The following is an 18,122-nucleotide window of genomic DNA, read 5'->3' as shown; positions in this document are numbered from 1 at the left end:
CTATTTTTAGGTATTAGTTGATAGTTTGTATCCTATTTAAACGTGGTAAACCTGAATGAAGATCATACTTTCGATCCCAATTCTATTTCTATTTCTCATTCTTAACATGGTATCAGAGCACCGATCTTGGTGTTCTTAAATATCAAAATTTCCTTTATGGCGGAATCAGCCAAATCTAGCTTCAAAATTTCGGATGTTGATTTAACACATTCGTACTATATTCATCACTCTGATCAGCCAGGATATTCACTTGTTCCAATCAAATTAAATGGAGCAAATTATCAATCCTGGAGGAAATCAGTTATGCATGCTCTTATTGCCAAGAAGAAAATTGGCTTCATTGATGGCACAATTGAGGAACCGTCCCAAGATGCAAATTCAACCGAATTCGAACTCTGGAATCAGTGCAACATAAGTCAGAAGTACATCATTTGTTGATGAACTTTGTTAAATTCGTTCAAACTCAATTTCATACTACTATCAAGATAGTTCGATCAGACAATGGGACTGAGTTCCTATCTTTGCAACCATTCTTTACTTCTTGTGGTATTGAATTTCAGCGCACTTGTGTCTATACTCCACAACAAAATGGAGTCGTAGAACGCAAGCATCGCCATATCCTAAATGTAGCTAGGTCTCTTCTTTTTCAGTCACAGGTTCCACTTAATTTTTGGGGAGAGTGCATTTTCACGGCTGTTTATCTTATAAATAGAACGCCATCACCATTATTATCTAACAAGACACCCTTTGAAGCACTCTACAAACGACCACCTACATTTCATCATCTTAAAGTTTTTGGTTGTAAATGTTATGCAACTATAGTACATCCTAAGCAAAAATTTGAACCTAGGGCAACTCATTGTGTTTTCGTAGGATATCCTTGTGGTCATAAAGGTTACAAGTTGTATGACATGCAATCTCACACATTCCTTATCATTAGCTCCTTCGACTTCACAAACTTCGACATTAGCTCCTTCGACTCCTGTTGTACCACTTCATGATCCATCCTACTCAAACATCCATCCTCCACCTTCACCTCCTATTCCTTCACCTCCTACTCCTCCGTCGTCTCCTCCACCTTCTCCAGATTCGTCCACTAATTCCAATCCTATCCCACCTGATACATCAGCTCCACTTCGACGTTCTACTCGTACTAAACAGCCTCCAGCTTGGCATAAGGATTATGAGATGTCTTCTGGAGCCAATCATTTAACCTCTAGCTCAAGTCCCGGCACTGGCACCAGGTATCCCCTTCATCATTACCTTTCATTCTCTCGTTTTTCTCCTACTCAACGTGCTTTTCTAGCTCTTATTACATCCCAGACAGAACCTAAAACCTATGACGAGGCAGTTGGCGACCCGTTATGGCAGCAGGCTATGAATGATGAAATTGCAGCTTTGGAACGTAATCATACATGGTCTCTCGTTCCTCTACCACTTGGTCATAAAGCTATTGGTTGTCGTTGGGTGTACAAAATTAAATACAACTCTGATGGTTCTGTTGAACGTTATAAAGCTCGACTAGTAGCAAAGGGGTACACTCAGGTTGAAGGTATTGATTACACAGAAACATTTTCCCCTACAGCGAAACTTACTACACTTCGTTGTTTACTCACTGTTGCTGCTGCTCGAAAATGGTTCACCCATCAGTTGGATGTTCAAAATGCCTTTCTCCATGGTAATCTAGACGAGGAAGTTTATATGTCTTTACCACCAGGTCTTCGCCGACAGGGGGAGAATACAGTATGTCGGCTCCATAAATCTCTTTATGGATTAAAACAGGCTTCTCGCAATTGGTTCTCCATATTTTCTACAACTATACAAAATGCAGGCTACACTCAGTCCAAAGCAGATTACTCTTTGTTTACTAAGAGTAAAGGTACTTCTTTCACTGCAGTTCTAATCTATGTTGATGATATTCTGTTGACAGGCAATGATCTCGAAGAAATTCAATATCTCAAGACTAGTTTACTCCAGAAATTTCTTATCAAAGATTTAGGAAATTTGAAATATTTTCTAGGCATTGAATTTTCTTGATCTAGAAAAGGAATTTTTATGTCTCAAAGGAAGTATGCTCTAGACATCCTTCAAGACACAGGTCTTACAGGAGCACGTCCAGACAAATTTCCTATGGAGCAAAATCTGAAACTTTCTTTAACCGAAGGAGAGAAGTTGAATGATCCAAGTAAATACAGACGGTTGATTGGCAGATTAATATATTTGACCGTCACTAGGCCCGACATAGCTTATTCAGTTCGTATGCTTAGCCAATTTATGCATGAACCAAGAAAACCACATTGGGAGGCAGCTCTTCGAGTTCTGAGGTACATTAAAGGCACTCCTGGTCAAGGACTTCTACTGCCATCTGAAAACAATTTAAGATTACAGGCATATTGCGATTCTGACTGGGGTGGTTGTCGAACTTCTAGACGATCTATTTCTGGGTTCTGCATTTTCCTCGGAAATTCAATTATTTCTTGGAAGTCTAAAAAGCAGACTAATGTGTCCAGATCATCAGCAGAAGCCGAGTATCGAGCTATGGCAAATACTTGTTTAGAGTTAACTTGGTTAAGATACATTCTTCAAGACTTGAATGTTCCACTGTCCGAACCAGCATTATTATATTCTGATAATCAAGCAGCATTACATATAGCAGCCAATCCAGTTTTTCATGAACGTACGAAACACATTGAAATAGATTGTCATATAGTTCGAGAAAAATTACAAGCTGGAATCATCAAACCGTGTTATGTTTCGACCAAAATGCAATTGGCAGATGTTTTTACTAAAGCTTTGGGAAGACAGCAATTTGACTTTTTGAAGGACAAGTTGGGTGTGATCGACATACACTCTCCAACTTGAGGGGAGTATTAAGAGGATATTTTGCCGTGATAATTAGTTAGAATATATCTTAGATATAGATTTGATTAACCGTATATTTTATTTATTTACCAGATTTAATTAGATATATATTTTTCTATTTTTAGGTATTAGTTGATAGTTTGTATCCTATTTAAACGTGGTAAACCTGAATGAAGATCATACTTTCGATCCCAATTCTATTTCTATTTCTCATTTTTAACATGTTGTCCTATTTTACATTGACTCGTACGTGGGACACTAAATCAAATTGTTTTTGTCTATTTTGTTGAATATGGATAAAAGGGTCTCGACATCATCCGACAACAATAAAACATCACCAATTTGTATATAAAAACCATTCATTTTTCAAAACCCTTCAAACGTCAAAATATTTTATTATAAAATGGCATTATTTTATGGGATTGGTTTTGATTGAGGTGTTCTTCATAATGAGCAATAAAATAAAATAAAATAAAACATAGGATGATTGGGACACTCTCCAAATAATAATAATAATAAATAAATAAATGAACTGGACCATTGATGAATGAGATCAATTCTGAAGATAAAAAAAAGGCTTAAAGTGCTGTATTCTACGATAATTTAAAATAATTATTTGAACTAAAACGTCTTCATATTTGATCGAAGAACTTCATCGATCAATCTATACAAGTTTTTGTAAGCAGACCCACCTGATTTATATGCTTCTTCAGCTTTAATCTTCAAATTCATAACATTCTCCTTCATTTTCTTACCCTTTTCTCCATCCATGAGCTCTCTCACAAGCTCTTCCACTTCATTCCTTTTAACATTGCTATCAATTTCCATGCCAATGCCCCACTCAGTACAACAATAATAATAACGACAGTTCGTCAGCTGCTCAGCAAAGAAAGGCCACGAGATCATCGGCACGCCAGCATAGATACTCTCAAGCGTTGAATTCCACTCACAATGCGTTAGAAACCCTCCAACTAAAGGATGGTTCAACACTTGTTCATGACAACACCAACTTGCTATCATGCTTCTCTCTTTGGTTTCTTCCACAAATTCAGGTGGTAAAATGGCTGAATCTCTCACAACTACGTCAGGTCTTGTAATCCACAAGAATGGCTTCCTACTGTTTGCTAGTCCCCAAGCAAACTCAATTAATTGCTCAGCCGTCATCACTGTCACACTGCCAAAATTTACATAAACAATCGAGTTTGGTTCGTTTGAGCTCAGCCATTCGACACATTCGGGCTCCTCGACCTAAAGATTTGAGCCTAATGTTCTTAAACTTTGGTCCCCTATTTGGTTGGCAAGCAAGTCAAGTGGACCAATAGTGTAAATAGACGAAAGGATTGAAGAAAGAGAATTCAAAATATCTCGTTCAAGTGGTTCATATGTGTTTATATAATCGCCGAAGCTTCTCGAGATCTTTTCATTTGTTGATTGAGGAAATTTAGCATGATATCATCTCGGTTTTTAGTTCTAAGAAAGCTAGGAAGGTCTCTCAAATGTATATTTCTTATTTCATCCGTCCATTCTACGGTATTTTCTAAATATCCATTTGTTAACAAATAAATAGGTTAAATTTTAAATTAACGTACCTCCCAAATTAAAAATTAGTTAAATTACATGTATATAATAGAATTCACTATTTCAACTTTATATCTAATAGATGGGTGAATTTTTTTTAAATGTCAAATAGATCCAAAACTTATTATACAAAAAATTGAAAGTGTAACTACTTATTATAAACTTTTTAAGGTTCAAAATCTATTAAACACAAAAACCAAAATTTAAATCATACCTTTGAGTGGTACCAAACCTTGCTTAATAATCTCTCGATAATGCATATAATCCAAGTAGTCACAAGCACTGGCAGTCCAAAACAGAGCATAAGGGATTTTAAATTCATTAGCATCTAACAAAGAGAAGGACATAACAACATCAACATCGATGCAGCTAGCCGGTGGGACGTCAGCAGCTGAATTAAGCTGAGAAATAAGATCACATAAAGGAGCCAAACAATCCTTGGAAGTGGATTGGGAAAGGGAAGGAATATCTTGGATAGAATTGGCATCGGAGAACGGAAGGCCATCGGGGATGGTTCGGAATTGGAAATCTAGCAAGCCATCGAGCGAGTTAGGGCCTCTCGACCTGAGCAGACGCCTATGATTGTACTCGGTGTTATCGAAAGTTATGTGGAAACCTCTACGATGGAGAATCTCAGCCAAAGCTTAGCATAGGGTTTATCAGTTTTTGAGGGAGAACCCATATTTTGATACCTTGGCTCAGATTGGGACATGAAAAAGGAAGAAGCTGGAAAATCTTATAGGCTCCACAAGCAATGAATTTTTCATTATTATTATTATTATTTAATTATTGAACAAACAAAAAAAATAAGGTAAGATTATTACAGCTGCCAACTTGTCGTTATACTGAATTGCTTCGTACATCATTAATTATGAGCAAAAAAAAAAAAAAAGAAAAAAGAAAAAAGAAGAAGAAATTACCTCTCTCCTATCTTAATTTAATTATACCAAACTTTAAATTATTTTTGACAATTATTGGTTAAATAATAGATTTACTTTTAAAGACTATTGGATGATGAAAGTCCCGCACACCGGCTAATTTAGGAAATGATCATGGGTTTATAAGTAAGGAAAATTAACTCTATTGGTTTGGAGCCTTTTGAAGAAGCCCAAAGCAAAGCCACGAGAGTTTATACTCAAAATGGACAATATCATACCATTGTGGAGAGTCGTGTTCGTCTAACAAAGACAACCATGCAGTAAAAAATGAGGAAGACTCCAAAGAAGTCGAGCCTCAATTAAGAGGAGGTGTTGGATGATTAAAGTCCCACATTGGCTAATTTAGGGAATGATCATGGATTTTATAAGTGAGGAATACTAACTCTGGTATGATGATAATTTAGGGAATGATCATGGGTTTTATAAGTAAGGAATACTAACTCTGGTGTGATGATTAAAGTCCCACATTGGCTAATTTAGGGAATGATCATGGGTTTTATAAGTGAGGAATACTAACTCCATTGGTATGAGGCATTTGGGGAATTCCAAAGGAAAGCCATGAGAGCTTATGCTCAAGGTGGACAATATCATACCATTGTGAAGAGTCGTGTTCGTCTAGCAAAGACAACCACGTGCTGGGTATAAAATTAGTTATACTTTTATTTGTAATGATATACTAGAAATTGAACACTTTAGGTATAACGATCATATAACGATCCAACTTTTCTAGAGAGATAACGAGGACGATTAATATGTGCATATTATTTCCAGTTAAAAATTAGAAATCGAGAATATAAAAAAATTAACATAAATATTTATCCTCTAATGTCTAAACATTATTCAAGAATTTCCTTGAAAAGACTCTGAAAATAAATAAAACAGGTTGAAAAGACTCTCCATTTTTATTAAGATCTTTTTGAATTTCTTTTGGGATGAAAATCTTGGAAGGGTATTTATAACTGTGGCTAGACAATAAATTATTAATTTCCCTAAAATAATTAGATTTCTTTATTTTTAAAATACCCTAATAACTTTTCAAAACTAAGTAGGTATCCTATTTCAAAAATAATTTATTCCTAAAATACTAAGGATTTATCAAAAGAAAAGTTGGGTTCGTTAGAAGATTACTTTAAGGTGAGTAAGTTACTTAACATTTGTTTGGTAGAATTTTCAAAATTTTTTATTTTTAATTATTGTATAAGCCTATATATGTTTAATTTTGTAACTCTTTTGACCATGTGTGAGTAACAATAATAAAATATTTGCAGCTTTAATTTTATTTGCTATCTCTTTGAAAATTATTTTTCTAACAGACCCGTTGAGGACATTGATAATGTACTTGTTCCTTCATCAACTCAACACTAATTTTCAACTTTTTTTATTATTTAGGTGACTCTCACCTCTCTTCCTTATTTTGCAGATTTAGTCTCTAAGCTGAAAATTTTGAGTTGTTTTAGCGTCTTTTGACTCTTGCGGCATTCACAGCCACTAGTCGTTGTCACGTCCATGGAAATCATCTTGCATCCTATAGTAATCAATGAGGTCGTTCTCATTTCTTTGGCAACAACTCTTCTAATGAAGGACAAACCCACTCGGATAAGGATCTCGACCACCTCGTTGCAACCAATGGTACGTTGGGACTGATTCTGCTCATGCTCACCTTCTTGAAGCTTTCACACGTTTTGTTCTATTGCTGAACCCCAGGCTGTTGATTGGTCTTGAGCACTGAGCTTTGGCCCATATGACCATGATCCCTCTATTTTCAATCAATCTAAAAATTATACAAGTAAGGACTCTATGATTATAGGAAAAGATGTCACCTCACCCATTACCCACATTGGTACTCTTTCTCTTATTAAAAAATATTCACTTATGAGATGTCTTGGTTGTCCCTAGTCTCATTAAAAATCTTCTTCGATGAATAAATTAGCGTCTGCTTTTTCTCTCTCTGTTACATTTACTTATTATCTTTTTACTATTGAGAATCGTCAAATAGAAAGAGTGGTGGCGGCCGTTAAGAGGGATGGAGGGCTATATGTGCTAGAGCGCGACAACTCTGTCTTTATTTTTTTCCTTAAAAAAATAAATCTCTACGTGCTTCATATGACTTATGACATGCTCGCTTGGATTATATAAATTATTGTGTTATTTATTTTTTAAATAAAAAAAGATATATTTCTCTTACGTCTTTATTGACTTCTTCATCAAAAGATATATTTCTCTTACGTCTTTATTGTCTTCTTCATCACTATGTAGTACCCGTCAGTTTGCGAAAAACGATCAATTATCTTATTCTCACAATGAATATAAGTGTCTCATGTGTTAAATCTTATTCATTGTAATCTTGGATCCTTCTCGTGTCAAATCTAATTTGAGTTTTATCGTATGTTATTTTTTTATTGATGATGATGATTATTTGCCTTCCATTTGGCTTTACTATTTAAAATTTAAATATGATTTCTTTGGCATTTTTTCTCAATATAAAAAATTTGTAAAAAAAACTAACATTATGCTCGTATGAAGGGTTTTCAAAGCGATGGAGGTGACGAATTTACTAGCACTTGCTTCAAAGCTCACTTGCTTACCTCTGGCATCCACCATCAACTCTCTTGACGATATACACCTGGTCAAAATTGTTCTGATGAGAGAAAATATCGTCATGTGACTGAGACTTCTTTGACTCTTCTCTTCCACTCTCATCTTTATCCTCGTGTCTGGGTTGACGCTTTCAGCACTGCAACTTATATCATCAATTGATTGCCCACTCCAGTTCTTGGAGGTAAGTCACCCTTTGCCCACTCCAGTTCATCTCTTTGGTTGTCGTGTTTATTCTTGTTTACGTGATTATATGCCTAACAAACTTTCTCCCCGTAACATTCTTTGCATTTTCATGGGTTATAGTCCATTTCATAAAGGTTTCGCGGTCTTGATCCCACCAATATTGAACCTATTGCTGATTCCTCTTTTTCTATGAGCTCTCATCCTATGATAACACAAAAATGTAAATTGTAACTTTTTGATTTAGTAGCAGCTAAACTAGTTATCTACTTGGGGATCTTCAGAGAAGGGTGGAGATTGTTGTAAATAGTTATAAAGAATCGGTTCATAAATCTTTTAAATTCATCTCCTATATTGAAACATCAATCTCTGGGATTCATGAACAGTTTTGGCACATTCCCCTCTTCTGTGCATGCACTTGTTAGAATTCATTTGATCAATCTCTCATTTATTTGGTTCATCTCCCATATTAATACTTGAATCATGATTCATGTATAACAATAATGTTTCTATGCCTATATACATGATTGTCTAGGAAGGTTGAGAGACATTTAGATGGAATGTTATTTTGTATTTTTTCTAGTAACATTTGGGTGGAAGTTTGTTGAATGAGCGTAGTTGCTGGGGACTTCGGAGAGTTCCTGCAAGTAGTTCCCACCTCGACCACGCCATCCCCCGACTCCACGGCATGCCAAATGCGAAAACAAACAATCTCCAGCCCTACTTCAGAAGCCCACCCGCAAGGAAAAGAGAAGGAACAAGAGAGAGAAGGTCGAAAGTTTTTTATGAGACAAAACTGAGGAGTTCTGACATCGAAACAACCAATCCACACCGCATAAAGGACCACCGACAACTGCACGTACATGGAAGGTACATGCACGTACATGCACAAAAAAAAGACCACCGACGACTCGGCTTTACAACTCAAAACGCAGTCCCTCGACTCGGTAAAGGAAAAATAAACTATTTTCCATCGTTTCAACCATCCCAAGGCTGAACTTGATCTTGTTTGAGACAATTAAGGTCAGTTTAAGGTTAAATTTCTCGATTTAAGTTAAATTGAGTTACTAACGAAATGGGATGGACTTTCTAATAGGAAACAACAACCGATGATATTTGGAGCGGTTTCAAGGAATGGGAAACGAACGTACTTGAACTTAGGCAGACGCCTGCTAAGGCCAACCAAGTAAGTGGTTTTACCGTTGGTTCGGTTATAATTGTTTGCAGAATAATGACACATGCCCGTGGCTTCGCAGGTGTTATATGCTCGTATATGCAAACTGTTATGAAATGATATGTATATGGTATGATACATGAATATTATGTTGTATGTGATGAATTGATATGTTTATATGATATGTTGAATGAATGCCTGGGCTATGTTATGTGACTGTTATGATGTATGATATGGTATGATATGTGCATGATGTGAATTGTTACGTTTGAAGGCATGATAAGTTTATAATATGACATGTGTGCAACATGAATGATATGTGATATGATTGACATGCACATGACAAATGGACATATGTACAACTGCGATATGCACATGGAAAACTATGACAAAAACTTTATGATATGATGGAAGATGCTAGTAGAGTTTGTAATACATTTTAATAAAAAAGGAAAAATGTTGGGACCTCATGCATTATTGTGTGTTTATGCATAGGGGGATACCCCTTCTCATTTTACGATAGTACGGACGCATATGCTACGAGGCAGGGAAACGAACATTATGTTTACCATAATGCTGCCACGACGATCGTTATAACTAACGGGTGTCCGACATCAACAACTACTAGAGAATACTCGTCCCACAAGAAAGGGGCTCAGGAGATATACGAACCAACTGGTGCGTGGGTCCATACTCGCACATGCGGATCGTATGTAGGAAATTAAATACACATCCAATTGCTTGCATAGGATAGCCACCTTATTAAAATAGACTGATATTATAGGTCTCACTCATGAGTTGTATTTGTTTGCATTTTACCTCGATAGGAGGATTGTTTACTGAATATTTTTTAAAATAATCAAGCCATGTTCTATTCTTATTTTTCAAGTAAAGGGAAGGCTCCCCTGTACAACTGACGATGACATCGCAACCTAGGAGACCGTGACACATGCTTATGATAATTTTACAATTTGAAATAGTAGACTATAGGTTAGTATAGGTTAAATTGCATTTTCATTTAAGGATATTTTCTTACCATTGGAAATTAGTTCTAGGGTTAATTAGGTGTGTTTGGTTCTAGGATCAATTTTTGTTTGATGTTTTAGATTTTGTGTTTTATGTATGCCCTTAACTAAACTCAAGAAAAAAAAAAACATTTTCAATAAACATTTTCAATTCTTTCAAAATGAAATCAGTTATTACATAATGAAATATTATAATGTATTTGTAAAAGAATTGAAATACGTGAGGAAGAAATTAACCGTGGAGACTGTCACAATAGTCAACCATCCTATGCTAGACCGTCATAAGTAATTTGAATTTAGGTTCATTATTAAGAACATATAAAATCCTACAACAATAATCATGAAAAGATAATCAAAATTATGATAAGGAGAATTTATTGGACTATGATAGTTTAAGATAATTATTCAAACTAAAATGTCTTTATATTTGATAGTAGAACTTCATCGATCAATTTGTCCAAATTCTTGTAAGCTGACCCACCACGATTACATGCTTCTTCAGCTTTAATCTCCAGGTTCATAACATTCTCCTTCATTTTCTTACCCTTTTCACCATCCATTAGCTCCCTCACAAGCTCATCCACTTCATTTCTTTTGACATTGCTATCAATTTCCATTCCAATGCCCCACTCAGTACAACAATAACGACAGTTCGTTGGCTATTCAGCAAACAAAGGTCATGAGATCATTGGCACGCCAGCGCAGATACTCTTGAGCGTTGAATTCCAACCACTATGCGTTAGAAACCCTCCAATTGAAGGATGGTTCAACACTTTTTCTTGACAACACCAACTTGCGAAAGGTGGTTTGTTTTATGATCCTCAAGAAAATAGAGTGTTTGTATCAATGAACGCTATATTCTTAGAGGAAGACCACGTAAGAAATCATCAACCTCGTAGCAAACTAGTATTAAGTGAGATTTCTAAAGAAGCTACTGATAAAACAACAAGAGTTGTTGATCAAGCTGGTCCTTCAACCAGAGTTGTTGATGGAGCTGACACTTCTGGTCAATCACATCCTTCTCAAGAGTTGAGAATGCCTTGACGTAGTGGGAGGGTTATATCTCAACCCGATCGTTACTTGGGTTTGGCAGAAACTCAAGTCATCATACCTGATGATGGCGTTGAGGATCCATTGACCTATAAACAGGCAATGAATGATGAGGATAGAGATCAGTGGATTAAAGCCATGAATCTTGAAATGGAGTCAATGTACTTCAATTCAGTCTGGTAACTTGTAGATCAACCGGATGGGGTAAAACCTATTGGTTGCAAATGGATCTATAAGAGGAAACGAGACCAAACCGATAAGGTACAGACCTTTAAAGCACGACTAGTAGCAAAGGGTTATACCCAAAGAGAGGGGGTGGACTATGAAGAAACCTTCTCTCCTGTTGCTATGCTTAAATCAATAAGAATACTCTTGTCTATTGCCACATTTTATGATTATGAAATTTGGCAAATGGATGTTAAGACAGCTTTTCTAAACGGCAATCTTGAAGAGAGTACCTATATGGCTCAACCAGAGGGGTTCATTGAACAGGATCATGAGCAAAGGGTTTGCAAGCTTAAAAGATCCATTTATGGGTTGAAGCAAGCATCTCGATCCTGGAATATAAAGTTTGATACTGCGATAAAATCTTATGGCTTTAAACAGAATGTTGACTAACCTTATGTTTATAAAAGAATAGTCAACTCTACAGTAGCTTTCCTGGTGTTGTACGTTGACGATATCTTACTCATTGGAAATGATGTGGGAATTCTGACTGACATTAAGCATTGGCTGGCGACACAATTCTAAATGAAAGATTTGGGAGAGGCTCAGTTTGTTCTTGGAATCCAAATTGTTCGGAAGCACAAGAACAAAACACTAGCATTGTCTCAAGCATCGTACATCGACAAAATGTTAATTCGATATAAGATGCAGGACTCCAAGAAAGGATTATTACCTTTCAGGCATGGAGTTCATTTGTCGAAGGAACAAAGTTCTAAGACACCTCAAGAAGTTGAGGATATGAAACACATTCCCTATGCATCAGTGGTCGGTAGTCTGATGTATGTCATGCTATGTACCCGACCCGACATATGCTATGTTGTGGGAATTGTCAGCAGATATCAGTCCAATCTGGGACGTGCTCATTGGACTGCCGTTAAGAATATCCTTAAGTATCTTAGAAGAACGAGGGACTATATGCTAATGTACGGTGCTAAGGATCTAATCCTTACAGGGTACACTGACTCAGATTTTCAGACCGATGTAGATTCGAGGAAATCGACATCAGGATCTGTCTTCACTTTGAACGGAGGAGCAATAATATGAAGAAGCATAAAGCAAGGTTGCATTGCTGATTCCACCATGGAGGCTGAGTATGTTGCTGCTTGTGAAGCAGCGAAAGAATCTGTATGGCTTAGGAAGTTCTTAACTGATTTGGACTCATGTTTTATGTATGCCATTGATTGAACTCAAGGAAAAAAACATTTTCAATTCTTCAAAAATGAAATCAGTTATTACAAAATGAAATATTCTAATGTATTTGCAAAAGGATTGAAAACATGTAATAAAGAAATTAATAGTAGAGACTGCCACAATTGTCAACAGATCTTACCGTAACCGATCGTAAGTACTTTGAATTTAGGTTCATTATTAAGAACATATAAAAACCTATAAAAACCATCCTTAAAATATAACAATCATAATTATGATAAGAAGAATTTATTGGATAAACCCTGCACTGTTCTACGATAGTTCGATAATTATTTGAACTAAAACATCTTCATGTTCATGTTTGATATAAGAACTTCGTCGATATCTATCCAAGTTCTTGTAAGTAGACCCACCTAGTCTATATGCTTCTTCAGCTTTAATCTTCAAACTCATAACATTCTCCTTCATTTTCTTACCCTTTTCTCCATCCATGAGCTCTCTCACAAGCTCCTCCACTTCATTCCTTTTAACTTCTCCATCCATGAGCTCTCTCACAAGCTCCTCCACTTCATTCCTTTTAACATTGCTATCAATTTCCATGCCAATGTTGCATGTCCCACTCAGTACAACAATAATGACAGTTCGTCGGCTGCTTAGTAAAGAAAGACCATGAGATCATCGGCACACTAGCGCAGATACTCTCAAGCGTTTTATTCCACCCACTATGCATTAGAAACCCTCCAACTGAAGGGTGGTTCTATTATGCGTCGGAAGCGGAACTAATGTACTCACAACACCAATGAACCGAATTACACAAAGAGACACCAAGATATTTACGTGGTTCGGAGAGAAGAAGTTTCCCTACATCCACGGATAGCAACCAATCACTAATAAACTAAGTGTTACAAGTGAATACCTCACTGTCACACTACAAAGTCTCACCAACATGTTACTCAGCAAATACGATGTGACACCCAAAACTCTCCCATCTCCACACACCAATATGTCACTAACAAATACGATGTGACACCCAAAACTCTCCCATTTCCACCCACTTGTTAGGAATGGATATACTGAAGGGAGGGAGAACTCTCTCATTATATAGCATTATAGAATCAAATCTCTGATATGACTGAGACTAAATCTAATCCAAATAATCAAGGTTATCAAATCTAATCCAAATAACCAAACCAAATCAAATCAAAACTTATGACAATTTACAACAGGCTCAACACTTCTTAACAACACCAACTTGCTATCATCAACTTGCTATCATGCTTCTATCTTTGGTTTCTTCCACAAATTCAGGTGGCAAAATGGTTGAGTCTCCCACAACTACGTTAGGTCTTGTAATCTACATAAATGACTTTCGACGATGTGCTAATCCCCAAGCAAACTCAATTAATTGTTCGGCTGTCATCACCATCACACAACCAAAATTTACATAAACAATCGAGTTGGGTTCCTTTGAGTTCAGCCACTCAACGCACTCTGGTTCCTCAGCCCAAAGATTTGAGCCTAATGCTCTAAAGCTTTGGTCCTCTATTTGGTTCGCAAGCAAGGGAAGTAGACCAATAGTGTAAATAGACAGAAGGATTGAAGAAAGAGAATTCAAAACATCTGGTTCAAGTGGTTCATATGTATTTGTTATAATCGCTGAAGTTTCTCGAGATCTTTTCATTTGTTGAAGGAGGAAATTTAGCATGATATCATCTTGGTTTGTAGTTCTAAGAAAGCTAGGAAGGTCTCTCAAATGTATACTTTTCATTCCCTCGGTTCATTCTACTGTATTTTCTAAATATCCATCTGTCATATGACTGCATCGGTTAAGAAATAAAAGATAAAATTTTAATAAACACAAGTCCCAAATTAAAAAAAAATAGTTAAGTTACATGTATTTAATTGATCTTGTTGTTTCAACTTTATATCTAAATAGATCCGTTAATTTTTTAAAATGTCAAATTGATCCATTAACAAAAAAAAAAAAAATTAATTGAAAACTAAAAAATTGGACGGGTATAAAATTGAAATTTAACAATTCATTACGAACTTTTTAAAGTTTAAGATCTATTAACATAAAACTGAAAGTTTATAAATTGTATTGACTGTTTTTTAGTTGAGAAACTTATTTGATTCAAATAAACTATTTTGTGAGATTCCATATCGGTTGAGAAGGAGAACGAAGCCTTCTATATAAAGGTATGGAAATCTCTTCCTAGCACACGTGTTTAAAAAACTTGAGGGGAAAGGAAAGCCCATAGCGGTGCGCTTGGGCTGTTACAAAAGATAACATTGCTAGACACCGGGAGATGTGTCAGCAAGGAGGTTGAGCCCCAAGGGGGTTGGACACGAGAAAAGTCCAGGTTGTAGGTACCAACAGTCATGATAGTCATAGTTATATTTGCACGTGCTTATATTTCCTTATCCTAAAAGTGACTTCATTTACCGATTATTTTCTTTATATTTAACATTTTCTAAACTTGTGCTTAGATAAGGGTACGAGCATCTTTAGTAGCTGATGATGCTTGTTGTGGAGATCACGGGATAGTGAGTCGTAGTCCAACTACGATATTTAATTACATGTTTTGAGATTTTTGCTAGGCTAATCGATAATAGGATTGTAATGCTCGGTTGACGTTTAAACTTTTAGCTATAATGTTTTCAGGCTTAAAATCCATGATTTTAAGTTTTCTCTCGGATCTCAAATAAAAGTTTAGAAAGGAAAAAGAGAAAAGGAAAAAGAAAATAACACACCAATTTGTATATAAAAACCACTCATTTTTCAAACCCTTTGAAGGACAAAATACTTTATTATAAAATCGCATAATTTCTATGCCGTATGAGTGAGGTGTTCTTGATAAGAGAGGTGGATAGCATGAGGTTGATGGCTAAACAAGAAAAGGTTGTGGACATAGGCGAGTAGGACATGGAGGAGATAAGGTGTCAGAAGAATGCATTGTCTTTATTTTACCTTCTTTGAAATGGCTTAATCATAGAACCTTCCAAGTTAAATGTGTTTTACTTATAAGTTGGAAATTTATTTAAAAAGTATGTCGGTGGCAAACTTGCAAAATATATATATATATATATATTGGTTTGTAGAGATATACTTCACTTTTAGAAGTGAAAAGTAAATAACATGACCATGTTACAGAGAAAGCAGAAGATTTCATATTTCGAATTTTGAGTATGGTTCGTTACATTGATTGATAGTAACATTGAATGGTATGTTAGAATTTGGGGAGCCAAAGCCGTTATTGTGGCATGAATGCACAGTCGAGGGAAGACCGTCCGACGTCGTAGAAAGTGTTGCACCATTGGTAAAAACTTGAAACTTATGCTTCTCTATTGGTCGGGTTGAAACGATGGTTGTTGAGTCACTCTTGTGCCTTACGTTTATTTTGGAAGAAATATATATATATATATTTTGAGCTTTCGACCCATTAGGCTCATTTAAGTTCGGTCTTGGTGAATGTAGGTGTATGAGATTGACTTGAGTGGTGGCTAAATTTTGAAGACCTTTCTTGCAGCGGGATGTTTTGAGTCAATTCTTCCAAATATTATAATGTATTTGTAAAAAGATTGAAAGCACTTCAAAAGAAGAAATTAATTGCAGAGACTACCATAATAATCAATGATCTTATCCTACCATAATAATCAATGATCTTATCCTAACCCGTCATAAGTACTTTGAATTTAGGTTATTATTAAGAACATACAAAATCTTATAGCAACAATCATTAAAAGATAATAATCAAAATGATGATAAAATAATTATAGGATAATTTATTGGATAAACCCTGTCGTGTTCTACGATAGTTTAAATAGTTATTCGAACTAAAATATATTCATATTTGATTGAAGAACTTGATCCATTAATTTGCCCAAATTCTTGTAAGCTGACTCACCACGATTGCATGCTTCTTCAACTTCAATCTTCAAGTTCATAGCGTTCTCTTTCATTTTCTTACCTTTTTCTGCATCCATTAGCTCTCTCACAAGCTACTCCCCTTCATTCCATTTTTTTACCCTTTATGCCTCACAAGCTTCTTCAGATTTGAGCCTAATGCTCTTAAATTTTGGTCCTCTATTTGGTTGGCAAGCAAGTGAAGTGGACCAATAGTGTAAATAGACCAATGGATTGAAGATAGAGAATTTAAAACATCTTGTTCAAATGGTTCATATGTGTTTATTATAATCGCCAAATCTTTTCGAGATCTTTTCATTTTTTTGATTGGAGAAATTTAGCATGATATCATTTGGGTATGTAGTTCTAATAAAGCCAGGAAGGTCTCTCAAACGTATATTTTTTATTTTATTAGTTCATTTTACCGTATTTTTTAAATATCTATATGTTATCTAGCTCCCATTTTTTAACAAATAAATAAGTCAAACTTTAAATGAATATAGCTCCCAAATTAAAAATTACTTAAATTACATGTATCTAATAGATTTTACTGTTTCAACTTTAATCTAATAGATGAGTGAATTTTTTTAAAATCTCAAATACGCAATAACTTATTAAACAAAAAATTGAAAGTGTAACTATTTATTATAAACTTTTTAAACTTCAAAATCTATTAAACACAAGAACGAAAGTCTATAAACAGTATGGATGATTTTTTAGATAAGAAACTTATCTAACTCAAATAAACTATTTAAACTTGTAACCTAATGAAAAGAAAAGGAAAATATGATTTCAAAACAATATTCAAATTTAAATCATACCTTTGAGTGGTAACAAACCATGCTTAATAATAAGCTCAAGACAGCGCATATAACCCAAATAGCCACAAATACTAGGAGTCCAAATCAAAGCATAAGAGATTTCAAACTTATTGGCAGCCGACATAGAGAAGGACATAACAACATCTCCAACGATGCAGCTAACAGGCGAGACGTCAGCAGCTGAGTTAAGTAGAAAAATAAGATCACAGAACGGAGCTAAACAATTCTTGGATGTGATTTCACAAAGGAAAGGAACATCTTGGGTAGAATTGGCAGCGGGGAACGGAAGGCCATCGGGGATGGTTTGTAATTAAAAATCTAGCAAGTCATCGAGTGAGTCAGGGCCTCTCGACCTGAGCAGATGCCTATGATTGTACTCAGTGTTAACGAAAGTTACGTGGAAACCTCTATGATGGAGAAGCTTAGCCAAGCTTAGCATAGGGTTGATATGGCCTTGTGCTGGACATGGGATACACACAGCATGTGGTTTATCAGTTTTTGAGGATGAACGATATGTTTAGTACATTATTAATTATGAGGGAAAAAAAAAATTTTATCTCTCATATCTTAATTTAATTATACCAAACTTTAAATTATTTTTTACAACTATTGGTT

At 35.5% G+C, this 18,122-nt stretch overlaps 2 pseudogenes; both read right to left on the bottom strand.

Moving 5' to 3' along the window:
* Positions 1-18,015, bottom strand: part of LOC111463968 — a 22,710-nt pseudogene extending 4,695 nt beyond the window's left edge.
* LOC111463969 lies at positions 3,460-8,039 on the bottom strand (annotated as a pseudogene).
* Positions 18,016-18,122: the final 107 nt, after the last annotated feature.

The sequence above is a fragment of the Cucurbita moschata genome, unplaced genomic scaffold, assembly GCF_002738365.1.
Source record: "Cucurbita moschata cultivar Rifu unplaced genomic scaffold, Cmos_1.0 Cmo_Scf00029, whole genome shotgun sequence".
In the NCBI taxonomy this organism is placed as follows: domain Eukaryota; kingdom Viridiplantae; phylum Streptophyta; class Magnoliopsida; order Cucurbitales; family Cucurbitaceae; genus Cucurbita; species Cucurbita moschata.
Note: the sequence above shows the minus strand (reverse complement) of the source record. Positions and strands in the feature narration are given on the sequence as shown.